Source organism: Pan paniscus, chromosome 7 (assembly GCF_029289425.2).
Source record: "Pan paniscus chromosome 7, NHGRI_mPanPan1-v2.0_pri, whole genome shotgun sequence".
Lineage (NCBI taxonomy): Eukaryota > Metazoa > Chordata > Mammalia > Primates > Hominidae > Pan > Pan paniscus.
The window spans coordinates 113,460,870-113,473,885 of NC_073256.2; positions in this window are offsets into that span (position 1 = coordinate 113,460,870).

Here is a 13,016-nt window from a genome sequence, read left to right on the forward strand (position 1 = left end):
GGCTTTTGATCATCTGGACAGGCTTACAGAAGAGAAAAGTTGGTGTTTATTTTAATGACAAAAATTGCTTTTTCATTGCATCAAATATGTTTTGCAGCTGCTTATACACATTGCTCTGAGAGGCAAACAAGGTAGACCTGTTCAGCCTAGGTATACAAGACAGTCAGCATATTAATAAAGAAAAGTGTACTTATTGTACTTAATGCAACCAGTTTGTAAAAGGCAAGAGGACTTTCAAAATCCATATCTGACTGCCTAAATGAACAGCATCCTACAATAACCAGAGGGTACCACAGTTAATAAGCAAGTGTCCATTCACATTAAGAGAAACGAAACAGGAAAACAGAAACACATTCATCTGGTTCCTCTTTTCCAATGTGGGACCAAGACTCTGAGAGAGAACAAAGCTCATCTAGACTGCCAATACCCAAACCAGGGGTTGTTTCAGGTATCCATTAGCTGCACAACTCTTACTAACTTATGCTAGCTATGCAGTCACCTCCCTGAGGCTCCCTCTGAGCTCAAACTTACACACTTATCCCCAGTCTACCGACCACCCAGCACTGTAATTACATCTGACTGCTGCTCTCTTTCAATAAAGCACCTCCAGGGAGAATATGGTGTCTTTTCTACCTCTAATTCTTAACATGTTGTTTGGCAGATGCTAATAAACTTTGGCTGAGCAAATAAATGAAACAGTGAATGAATGAATGAATGAATGGGCATCCACCGGTGTTACAGAGTGTGACTATCATCACTGCATGTTGTTCTCTTTGTGTACATGAGAAAAAATACTGAACCCCCAGGGTGGCTTTAATTCCTAGGTTAGTGTTCATCAATGAAATCTACTACAGTCCAAGGATACCTCTTCATGGATGTTAAAAGCCTGGCTAGCCCCTGTCAGTTAATCCTTTCCTTTTATTTCCTATCAACCTTATCTCAATGGACTCTTTGCTTCTGCCTCCTTTCTGCTCTTATCCTCAAATACCTGCCTTCTTCACTCACTTTTTTGTGCTTCCATAACATTCCGCCTACATCCTTTCATCAGTTTTAACTCTTCTTCTGGCAACTAGGAAAATCCAATCCAAATGGCTTAATCAAAAGAAAACTAATCTAGTGCTCATACAATTGAAAATCGCAGGGCTAGGACTGGCTGCAGGCATAGGGCTCAGATGATTTCATGAAGACCCAGTTTCTCTCTCCATCTATTAATTGTGCATTCCACTATGTTGTCTGCATTCCCTGATAGACTCTCCCCCCTCGTGGTTGTAAAATGTCTGGAGCATCTCCAGTTTATAGTCTTCTACACTCAAGTCCTTGATGAAAGAGCCTTCTCCATCAATAGCTTCATTAAAAACATCCCAGGGTTGAGTCTTCCTAGCTCTGACTTGAGCTTGGTGCATACTCATGTACAAATCATTGTGCCCAGGGGGCGAAATACACTATTAGAATTGGACGAAGTTACCCCAATGCTGGGACTCGGTATCATCAGCTAAACTCCAAGCATGCAGGCTAAACACTGAATAAAGGTGGTTTCCCCAAAGCAAAATCAGGGCATTCTTGATTCAAGAAGTGTGTATGAATGTTGAGTGGCAAAAACAACAAACAACCACTACAATCCTAAACTTGCTTTCTGCTTTTCTCTTCTCATCTTCTCTGTGTCATTCGGCACCCACATGAGCCAGATATTCTTTTTCTTCTCTTCCCTTCTCTACTGATATCTCTATTGATATCTTGGTATCTACCTCAGACACACATTAGTCCCATTTTTGTCCCTGGCTGTTCTCTGCCTCTTCAGTAATTTCCCTCTTTCGGCCATCCCCCAATTTCTACCTGGATTTTAACTTCCCATCATTATCTTCAAGACTTGGAGTACCTGCTGGTAAGAATCCTCGGACCAGAACTGTAACATCTGCTGGAACTGTTTGCTTTCTTCAGTGACCACAGACTCTCCCTCATTTTTCATCAGCATTTTCCTTCTGTTTCTATAACCCCATCAAAACCAAATATACCCAGGCTTCCCCATCCATCTTAGGAAACAAGACAAAACCACTTTCATTTAGCCTTGGCAGCATGCCCGCCTCCACCTTTCTCCTTCCTGTTCCCTGTCCCCTCCCCACCATCAAATTATCACTCCATCTCAACCCTCCCCTCCAGGCTTAAGCTCTCTGAACTTGTCTCTGCTTTCTTTCACCAAACTCATTTCTTACATCCCTGCAGTTCTGTTTCTGGGACTGTCTCCTTTCACCGCCTTCCCAAAGATTTCCTCATAGTCAAAATATTTGAGTCCTCTCTCTCTCTCTCACCTTCCACATCCAAATTGTCCTCAAGACCTTCCAAATAGACCCTGCAAGTGTCCTCTCACTCCATCTCTTCCTCTCTATTCCTCTGCTTCTGACAGATTGGGAATTCTCTTGCAGCTTCTCTCCTCCCCTGTTTCCCTTGCTCCATCCAGACTCTCCATCCTTCCACGTCCTTCAAGCCAATGCTCACAGCGAGTTTGTGAAACACTCTCCTACTTTAAGAACTGTTCCTGGCAAACCATGAGATAAAATTCTTATGCTCCAGCTTGAAATGCAAGGCTGCCCATCCTGCATCCTCGCCTGCATCCTCACCTGCCCTCACAATCCTAGAGATGTTCTGTACTGCAGCCGCACCTCCCTGCATGTGCTCACACAATCCTTCCACCTTCCCCCACTTGTACAACTAGGAAATCCCTATGCTTTCCTCAAGGTTCTCACCAGCCATCTCCAACTCTGACACTAATTTGGCCCCTCTCAAGCAGCCTCCCTCTCCCCACCTTGAAGCAGAATTCGCCCCTTCGTGACTGTGCTCCTCAAACAACACTGAGAATAACTGCTTGTGATTGTCTTAAAGCACCAGACCCTGAGAGCTGCCTCCCTGCATCTCTGTCTCCAAGCCTTGCACAGTGCCTGGCACACACAGCAAGTGACATCTTCACCACCCCTCTCTCCACACCCGAAGCTTCATCTGCTCTACATCTCTTCCATTCCCCAAATTATTGCCTCTCCAGTGTCACTTCTGTTCCTTTGATGTGACCCACTAACATCCACAGAGCCTTCACACTTCTTTCTAGATATCATTGTCCTGGAAAATCAAATCTGCTCCTAAACACCCACTTCCCGGCTTTGCTCCATGTCCTTTCTTCACATCAGTCCTGCTTCCTCTACCTGTGCACAATTTCATTCATCTAACAGGCACTGATTGGTTCTTCCACATTGTTTATGTAATAAATATCTATTGTCCCTGGGGATCTTGCCATGATATGGAACATTACATCTTTCCCTCATGGTCCCCCTCACTGACTGCTCACTGTCCTTGTTGACTGGACATAACCAGGTAGGTCACTTTTCACTATTCCTATCATCCTGCTTTTTCGTTTGTTTGTTTACAACCATCTCTTCAAGATCTCTCTCTCCCCCTGCGTGTGCATTGCTAAGTATGTGATTTATTCCTTGACCCTCAGCCATATGTAAACTAAGGCCAGGGTGACTGTGTAATTTAACAACCAAACAGGATACTTGGGCAGTGAACAAAGGAGCTATTAATAGTTTTGCCTGGGCAGTAAATATAAACTGGGACCTTCCTTGACCAATCAGTACATCTGGATTTCCTAACTGCGGCCTTATTACTTGAATTTTTGCCCACCAGGTTCCAACACTTAAATGCTACCACCATGGCGTGACGTGGCCAGCACCATCTTCTTACCTTTCATTCCAGCCTCAGTACTCTTTAGTAATTTCCACTGCTTTTAGCATGAAATTCATACTCTTCCTCCTGGAGTTTGCCACAAGCCTGTCAGACCCAAAGTCTTTGTTTGATCTGCTGTCAAGCAAATACTGGCAACTTCTGTCCATTTCTTTCTCTCTGTCTCTCAAAGATTTCCATCCAGTCCTGACCTGCAGGAATTACCTCCTCTTCGTAGTTCAGATTTTCCCTTCTCTTTCCAATTAAAACCCACCTTGAAGCTCACCTTCACCAGGAATTCCGCCATGATGGTAAAGAATCTGGAGAGGAAATATTCCTATCCAAAGCCAAATATCAACCTGCCCTATTTATTTCCATTCTGCTTTATCTATAAGAAAGAGACAGAGTAAATGAATAAGGGGGGAAATGTTGGTGTTCCTCTACACCTTTTTTAAATATTTTAACCTTGCAGATACAACTCATGCCTTCTGCATGTTTCAAGCACCAGCCTCTGGATTAGCACATGTGTATTTTGAGAATAACAGTATCAAGGATGCTGATGGGCTTTCAAGTAATTAATGCACGTTTGAGGATAGCTTCTGCACATTTCAAAATAATGTTGCCCAAAATGGTACCTAAGGGCTCAGAGCTGCCAGAAAATATTGGTATTTTCTACTCCAACAGGATTTTTAAATTTAACAAGTGCTCTTAATCCTAAGAGTCTAAGCATCTTTGGAGCTAGGTGCCCATTCGGAACATGTGCCTATGCATCACTCACATTCCAACAGAAGCTGCTCCCTCTTCTGGTCAACACCGAGGGAGAGTGCAGAGGGAAGAGAGATTCCCCTTTGCTCTGAGCGTGCAGAGGTGCAGTGTGAGAAAGACAGATTGTCTTGCTTTGGAAGACAATCACAAAGATGAGATAGGCTCATCTTCAACTCAATTATCACATTTGGTTTAATCAGCTTTGTGAGACTTTCATTTTAACCAGAGTCAGAAAATGCCCATCGTCATTCTCAGCAACTCCAGAGAGTGAAAACAATCATTTCCTTTCTCCTAAAGCCTGCAGCCCTGCCAGACCACTGTATCAGTGCAGTTCTAGCACCCGCCCCGCCCCGCGCCCCGTCAGCTCCACACCGGGGAGCCTTGCCAAGCTGAAAAGGAAGGAGACGGCAGTTCGGGTCATTAGAAGGAGTTGCCAAAAAGTGCTCAGAAAATGAACAATTAATTTCGGCTGTCAAAACAGATACTAGAGGAGCCCAGCTAGAGTTCAAGCATTTTTTTTCTCTACCAGCAAATCCAACGCTTTGTTGGTGATAAGAGATGGAGCAGATTCTGAGGATGTTTGTGAGACAGCATTACACACTGGTTGAGACCACTGTGGGCTTTGGGATCAAATTGCCTGCTGTGGGTCCCACCTTTGCCTTGTTCTGGCTATGGCCAAGGGTATTTTATTTAACCTCTCTGAGCCTCAGTTTTCTTATCTGTAAATTAGGGATAATACAAGTAGAGAGGAAGAAATGGGGGAGGATGTGCTGGATGCAGAAAATGCACCTAGTATTGTAAGAAGTGAATACATGGTTGGCATTTTTTATTATTATGGGTGGTGGTGATATTTTTATGCAAAACCACTGCTTGTCTTGGAAGTTGATAAGTTAAATCTGCTTGTTTGAATCTTCTTCCTGGATGGCTAGTACCTTGCCCAAATTTCAGAAAATTTTCCGAAGATCAATTCCTTTAGGGGAATGCTTACTGGTAAGCCGCAATTTATTGACTCAGTAAAAATGTTCCCCATGAATGTAAAACCTCAAAGTAAAGAGAAATATATTTTGTTGTTGTTCTCCCCTGGTTAGGCTGCAGTGTAGATGACACATACATAAGTAAAATGGAATTTGTAAAGCAAGAAGCAGAGTATTTTGAAAAATTAAAAGTTTCTTATAAATCTTTAAGAAAATGCATCTGTGTCAACACAATAAAAATAATATCCCACCCTACTGGTTTTCATCTTCTAGCCCTGTGTAAGCACTAACTCATTAACCCCTTCCACCGCTATTCAGTGGTTAGGAACTGAAGAGCAGTGCTACTGCTCTTCATGGGGTGGAAATGAACAGTCTACCCTCATCTCCCATGACATTAGTTTCCCCCCACCATGGGTCATAATTTTCCGGATAACTCAAGAAAGCAGTATCTTAAAAGCACATTGTACAATGACATTTAATAAAATTAAGAATAAATCATCTTCGTAATTGGGAAAAGTAGGAATTTTTTTTCTTGTTTTTTTTTTTTTAAAAAAAAAAAGCTTCACCCTACATTCCTGGCTCGTCTTTCTTTCTCTGTTCCCACTGACATGTCCCATACCACTCTTCTTAACAACTGCGGAGTCTGGTAATCCATACTAATGCCTATTGTCTTACAGACTATTAGTGTCTTCCCAATATCTATTATCCCTTCTCCCATGGTTACAGAAATTCAGTTTTATCGGTGGCAACAATGTGCTCAGGTAAAAGACTACATTTCCCATCATCCTTTGTAGTCAGGTTGGGGGAGGCACATGACTAAGTTTTAGCCAATGAGATGTAAGTGAAAGTGTCAGGTGAGATTTCCAGAAAGACTTCTTAAAGGTGGCTGACTCTGCTGAGATGGGGGTGACCTCTTTTTGCCTTTCCCTCTTCTGTGTCTTGCTCACTGGAACATAGATGTGATGACCAGAGCTCCAGCAGCTATTTTGAACTATGTGGCGAACTTGAGAATAAAAGCCATACTTTTAAATGACTTTTTAAATTATCTGATGAGAAATCACCATAGCAAAACTGAAATGCCAAATTCCAGGTTTTGTTTTTGTTTCTGTTTCTTACCAGAGAGAAACAAACTACAGCTGCTCCTCAACTTCTGATGGGGGTTATGTCCTGATAAATAATCCATCCTAAGTTAAAAAATAGCATAAATTGAAAGTGTATTTAGTACCCCAATACTAGTACCCCAAAATGTATTTAGTAACCCGTAAGGTCGAAAAAATCCTAACTTGAAAACATCGTAAGTCAAGGACTGTCTATATTCTTGTTTAAGCCACTGTTGTTTGGGGTTTTAGGCAGATGAATCTAATATTAATTGACACGTCTACTTTTTCCTTCTTTTTTTTTTTTTTTTTTTTGGCCCCAAAACAAATTCTCTGCACTGGTTCATTTGATTATCTGTTCTACCAAGCAGGGTTGACATAATACCCCCTCCATAATTTTTAATATAGTTTACTGAAATATAGATTCCAGGTGAGTTTGCTCATCAGGGTTAATAAGATATGTGCCAATATTCTGATTCTCCAAAGGCATACATAGTTCATTTCAGGTAGAGAAAAAACTAATTTTGTGATCACATGTTGCACACTAAGCCTGGCAGGCTATCTCACCAATGTGAGAATTAACAGTGAGGGTGAATGGCTCACTAAGGACTCAGGGAAATTTCACTTTTGTACAGAGGAGATCTGCTTCCTCTTCTTTAGCATATTATGTGAATATCTAATCTATTTACCACATTGGGCAATGATTTTAGCAAGTCTTCTACAGAGATGTTTCTATTTAAGTCTATATCCTTAGTGCTAAGCACAATACCTGCCAAATGGTAGATGCACAAAAAAATATTCACAACTATTTAATAAATTATGTCCTTTACTACAGGCTCATTTCAACTACCGTTCCTATCACCAGTCAAAAATGAATGTAGCTTTCAAAACATCTATTAAAAAATGATAATAATGATGATGGTAATAATAATTACAGAGCACTTTTTTTCTTTTCTTTTCTTTTCTTTTTTTGTTTTTGTTTTTTTGTTTTGTTTTGTTTGCGGAAGGGTCTCACTCTGTCACCCTGGAGTGGAGCAGTGCAATCTTGGCTCACTGCAAACTCTGACTCCCAGACTCAAGCAATCCTCTCGCCAGAGCACTTTCTACATGGATTTTTTCCTCAGTATCCATGGGGGATTGGTTCCAGGACCTCCCTCAGATGCCAAAATCCTCCATGCTCAAGCCCTTGATATTAAATGGCATTGTATTTGCATATAACCTATGCACATCCTCCCATATACTTTAAATCATCTCTAGATTACAATGTAAATGCTATGTAAATAGTTGTTACACTGTACTGTTTAGGGAATAATGACAAGAAAAAAGTCTGTACATGCTGAGTACAGACACTTTTTTTTCCTCAAATATTTTTCATCCAGGGTTAGTTGAATCCACAGGTGTGGAACACCCAGATACAGAGGGCCAGGACAAACTGTACTAGGTCATTTATTAAGCTTGAAAAAACACTGAGAGAGGTTTATGTATTGTGTGTATTTAGTTCTACATTATATCTATAGCTACATTCCATGCCCAAGTCACACAGAATCAAAAAAGAAGCCATTTAATTTGGTGCTGTGACACTGAAAGCCCCTCCTCTCCTCTCCACCCACCCCTGCCATATCCAGAACCTGAACTGACTTCTGAATGCCTTGTTGAGTGTGCTTTTTGGAAGAAATACTTTGACCTATGGTCTACCTTTCTGAAGCAAAATAACATATGAGGTTATAGGGCACTCAAAGTGTGGTCCATGAAAGAAACTCAACTGATAACATTCATACAAATTTACCATCTTCTCCATATGTAGAAAAAGATCAGTGTGTTAAATAACAAATAATGCAGACTATTTTAGGTGTAGGGGAAAAGATACGCAGAAGACAGACCTGTCTACAGCTGCAGACCCACCAATAGACAGCCCAAATTCAGACATATGGGATAATCTGGAGGAATTCCAAGATACAGTGGCTGTTCAGAGAATGCCTCAAAGGGGTCTCTAATCACTACCCTGGCCCATTGTTTAGCCGAAGGTGCTCTCACTGCCGACTAGAGAACAGCAGCTATCTATGTGCTGGCTAAGAAGCCACTTTCCAATTAACACAAGTAAACTTTAAGAAAACAGAAAATTCTTTTTTAATAAAACTATTATCTAGGAAATCGTTTTAGGAAAAATCGTTTGTTCAGTGCAATGGGAGGGGTTAATGGTCACTAACAACTCATTCCCAACAAACTTCAGGAGTCAGGCTTTAGTAAAAGATAAGGCATGGAATGAATACATACAGTTTTGTTTAAGCCTAAACCAAACATACTTATAAGAATAATGTTGTTGTTTGTTCTAGACAGCAATTTTAAAGTCAGAAAAATGAAAAGTGCTTTCTTATGTGAATAAAGCATGAACTGAGCCCTCTAACCAAGGGTTTTGAACAACTCTAAATCTTCTACCATGATTTGAATGCTGTTGGTGTCCGATAAACATTAGCCACTAGTAAGGACAAAAATAATCATATAACTCAGAGGCTAATTATTTATGTAGTTTTCTCAGCTTGTCAGATATTTTAGGGATAAAACTGGAGATATGGGACGTTCCAAAATTGAGACCAAACCTCTGAGACTTTTAAGACTATCTTGGCACAGACAGGTAAATATTCCCTATGTAGATTACTAGATTGGTTTTAAAGGAAAGGAGTGATGATATTTTGGAGTCCAAGTATCCCTTTCTTCCAACAAATTAGAGCCCATCATTTTCCTGGAACTTTCAAAAGAATGTTAACAAAGTAGGAATCAAATCACTTTTTTTTTTTTTTTTGAAGTTTAGGGCACAACTGGATGGCATAAGTCACTTGGTTTTCCCAAGTAAATCACGAAGTCTTCTGAATAGAAAAGAGATACAGAGACACATGAGATGTGCCCTTTTCCAACAAGGGTGTGACCAAACATGAAGCTGTGGATGGCTGAATCTCAGCATCATGGATATATTCCCTTTAGTCATTGACCTAGTTTAAGAGTAAATACTCCTGTTATGCTTGTTTTAAAATTCCCTTGACACGTCTTGTTGGTTTTTATCTGTTTTCAGGGGAAACGATATATGAACTAGTTTCACATTCCTGTTACTAAATAATTATCATGATTAAAATCACCCACTAATTTTCAGAAGTTAAAAAATAATCCCTTGGAAATGTGAATTTTCAAAAAGAAAGTTGAATCAAGAAGTTCTAATTTTCACTCATGTGATCATTCTCAGACACATCTGGCATACCTATTCTCAGATGATGCCAATATATAATAAGTATAGTAAGTATTTATTAAATTCTGCCTTAACAAACATGTTATATTCCTAATAAGTCTGAACTTCTTAGAAGGGTCAGCATTATACCTGTTTTGAACATCAGAATGGTATAAAGAACCCATGGCTATAAATATTACCCTTCTCCTCATCCCTCAATCCCTAATCCTGTTCTCCCTGCTTCCTCAGTAGTTATAGGGGACAAGGGCGGATTAAGCTTTGACAGAATTTGTAAGTTAGAAAGCAGAGGAGTAAGTCATAAAAGCAGAACTTAGGTCGAAGGAACAGCTTGCCTGTATGAGTCTCGAAAGTCTTAGAAGTTCATCTTCAATTTTGAATTTCCTTTCTCTCTAGTTCTATATGTAAAGTTTCCCAAAGCCTCAAACAGTGCCTGCCAGACCACAGTAACTCACTAAACAACAGCTGAATAAGGGCAGATGAGAATGCGCTCTAGATTCTACCAGATAAGTTCTAGCTCCTCCCAAGCAAGTTATTGAACCTCTCTAACTCCCAATTTTTCCATCTGTAAAGCAGAGTAATAATAGAGTTGTTGCAAAAATTACCTAATAAAATAAGAGTAGTAATAATATTCCTGTGAACTCTTCAAGCATAGGGACCAGTTTTTCATTAACACACGTTAGTGTTGTGACCAGAGAACTAGACAAAGAATAAGGGATGTATGATTTCCGTTAGATGTCATTTTAACATCTGTAAGAGCTGTAGCTCTTCCAGACAGAAGAATATAGAAAAAGAAACACACAAAATTCAGATGATCAGAGTTTGATGATAAAGTCAAAAGAGGTTATGAACAAATATGTAAGGGCAGAATAATTCAATACAGTGTCAATAAAGTACTTTTAAAGCCAAGGATGAAAGCAAAGAAAGGTCCTAAGAGAGATAAATAATAATGAAATATAATTAACTAGTGAAGCAAGTTACCTACAATCTTAATGGGGAGTGTGGAGTTCAACTTACCCAAATCGGGAGGAAAAATTAATTAAATGGCCTATCTTGAACCCAGGAGAGGCCAACTCGTCAAAGATAGAAATTTGGGGTTCCTTTTTTTCTGTGACGCTTAAAGGGGACTTAACATGTTGGTTAGTGTCCAGGTAAGATCCATCTCATTTCTTGACCAACGCCTCTGGAAGATTTGCGCCAGTCTGCTGAAATAGTCACCCCGTCTTGCTTGTGACAGTATGATTTTTCTGTAACGGATTAGCGTTTTTAACCCAAAGATATTTTAGAATGAAGTACAGAGATTAGGTAAATCAAATTTAAACTATTAACAATTTTGTATTAAGTTCAAAAATAGTTTTTGTAATAATTGGGACAATCTATATATATTTGGTATTTAAAATATTTGTGGCTGGGCATGCCTGTAAGTCCAGCACTTTGGGAGGCTGAGGTGGGCAGATCACCTAAGGTCAGGAGTTCAAGACCAGCCTGGCCAACATGGCAAAATCTCCTCTCTACTAAAAATACAAAAATTAGCCCTACTAAAATACAAAAATTAGACGGGCGTGGTGGCGAGCACCTGTAATCCCAGCTACTGAGGAGGCTGAGGAGGGAGAACCGCTTGAACCCAGGAGGCAGAGGTTTCAGTGAGCTGAGATCGCACCACTGCACTCCAGCCTGGGCAACAGAGTGAGACTCCATCTCCAAAAATAATAAATAAATAAATAAGATGTTTGCGAGCTTTAAAAATGTACTTTATTAAGATACCTAACAGGTTAGCCTCTAACACCAATTTAAATGGGTAGTTGAGTAATTAATTGTAGGTTCCTGATGTTGAGTCAAAAGGTATAAACTACACTGGGATGCTTAATAGAACTTATGAATCACCATCTTTAGAAGTTTAGTGTATTAGCTTTACTTGGAATGGTTTAAGTATATTGGAAGGTTTTTCCCATTAAAGAAATTTGAAGTGCCTTAAAAAGAAAATGGGATATATTAAGCTCATAAAAGCAATGTACAATAGTTAAAGGAAGTTTATTACTAGGTTAAAACTAGAATTGGTTAATTAAGGGAGGTTGGTCCATTCAATGTGAGTTGAAGACATCAATCAAAGGCTTCCTTGAAAGTGACTGTCAAAATTTCTAGATTTACAAGTAGACTAGGATTTGTAATGTATTCATTCAGAATATTTACTGGGTGTCTGCTATGTGTTAGGCACTATTCTGGGTGCTAGGAATATAGCAATGAACAAAACAAGGGCAAAAACATATCATAATGGGGCCTGGACACGTTAAACTTAAGAGCTTTAGAGAAAATTAAAAAACTAAGTTATTAAATTCTTTGCTTTAATATGTTAGATATTAACAATAAAACAAACTGGCCATACATAGCCTCTTTATTGCACAGAATTTCTCCTAAGGGACACCAAAAACTCACATTGACAAGTGTCTCTATTCATTCTTTTATCACTAGTGCCTCATTCACGTTTAACTCTCAAAATTGTGTGTAGCTTGAGTGTTGAATCTTCTCCCCTGTGTTCTGGAGTTTTTCACATCATTCCCAAAAAATCTGAGTTAACCAAGATTTTCTTCTTAAAATACAAATCTCTCTAAGGTTAAAGGCTAGGAGATATTTACATCTTCATGTAATTCAATCAGATTGTGTTTTTCCTAACACCCGAGTTAAGGAATAAACTAATAGAGGAAAGAAAGAAAAATAACTTTGGACATGAAAATATTTGTTCAGAAAAGGGAAATCTCTGGATTGGGAACATATTAAAGTACAAGTCTGGTAGTCCTCAGGGCATTCGTGAGCTTGGGCAAATTGGGTGCCAGGTATAAAAAGAGTGGTGCAAAAATGCAAAGAATTCTCAACGATTTCAAAAGCAGCTTCCACCCAGAAAAGACAGTCTCTTTTCCACTTTCCCAGGCGATTACATCCTCTCAAAACTCAGAAGTCAAAATTGCTTTGTTAAAAAGTTCCATTTGGGTAAATAAAGTTTCTGCAAAATGACCTGGAAACTCAAACAATCACTGTGTCCACGGGAAAGTGTTTCTTAGTTCTAAGGGTCCACTTGCAACCAGTTTTTTGAAACATGACCTATTTGTAAATTGACTATTGTGTTGATAACCAAAACTCATAAAAATCACACCCAGGGCAGTCCCAGCAAAGAGTAGAGAGCCAAAGCCCAGTAATGGCTTAAACTGTAAGTTTACTGGGCCAAGCCCAAAGCTAAGAATT